Source organism: Pelophylax lessonae, assembly GCF_965119305.1.
Source record: "Pelophylax lessonae genome assembly, chromosome: 5".
In the NCBI taxonomy this organism is placed as follows: Eukaryota; Metazoa; Chordata; class Amphibia; order Anura; family Ranidae; genus Pelophylax; species Pelophylax lessonae.
The window spans coordinates 409,635,988-409,637,221 of record NC_138772.1 but is presented as its reverse complement, the minus strand read 5'-3'; positions in this window follow the sequence as shown (position 1 = coordinate 409,637,221).

The following is a 1,234-nucleotide window of genomic DNA, read 5'->3' as shown; positions in this document are numbered from 1 at the left end:
TATTATACATTTATTGCCATTTTGTATGGAAAAATATTATTCATATACATGGAAACTGTATCTTTTTTAGAATAATAAAGAATGAGTTAAATTAATTGTCTTCTATCTCATACTGAAACAGGAAACCATATTGAAGCAGGATGATTTTACTTTTGCAGTTTGAACAATAAAGTAAACACTTTAAACAAAGAGAAACATCTGCTCAATATGTGCATCATTGACATAAAATTGAGTGTTTGCTATTGTTTTATTACATTAATGGGGCTTGGCAGAGCTCTCTTAGCACAATTACTTCATAATAAATACCACAAGGGATTTATCAAAGTCTACTGATCTGTTTCATATGGTTGGGATCATTGAAATGTGGTTTAAAATAAAAGAAGAAAATCTAATAATGATATTTCACAAGTGTTTGGCGTAAATAATTGCAGAAAACAAACATGATCATGGCACTAATTTGTTTTTTTCTGCATATCATTGCTATGTGTTTGTTTATTGCTCTAATCTAAAATATGAAACAAAATGCTGGATGCTGGATTAATTAATGCTATAAAATAAAATAAAATCAACACAAGGGGGCATATTTATCAAGCTAAAATTTAAAAAATGTAATTTTGCTTCAATCAACATCTCCTAATATCATTTCATTTTGGATATCATTTTTGAGATAATTAATCAAAAAGGGAAATTTGGGTCTGTGAATGTTTCTGCAAAGTCGAAAAAAGCTAAGTGAACTCATATTTAACTGTGGTAAATGCGTGAGAGAGGCTGCAGCAAAAAACATGGTAGAAATATACTGTGGAGAGGACCTAAAACACAGCAGTGTTTTCATTAGAGAAAAAAAAGTATTTTAAGGCATTTCCTAATATGTGTGGCACAATAGTTATTTTCATTCACATTCACACTCAACACATGCACTTCTATACATATGTGTTTATACCTGGGAGAGGGGCTTTTCCAATGTTTTGGTGTGATCTATTTTTTGTGTTACTTTAACTGTTTACAGGTTTTTTTCTTATAACTTAACTTTATTGCTAATGCTATATCCCTGTCTGCCACCAGCATGGGGAATGGAATGTGTCTGTTTGGATGGATCACACTATCAGTGACAGGGTACACCTGACCATGGACACATAGTCCAATAAGCATTGCCAGGGACTACATCCTTCACAGCACATTGGGTCAATCTTCTATTGGCTTGAAAGGATGCTGGAAAGGGCACATTGTTGGAGCT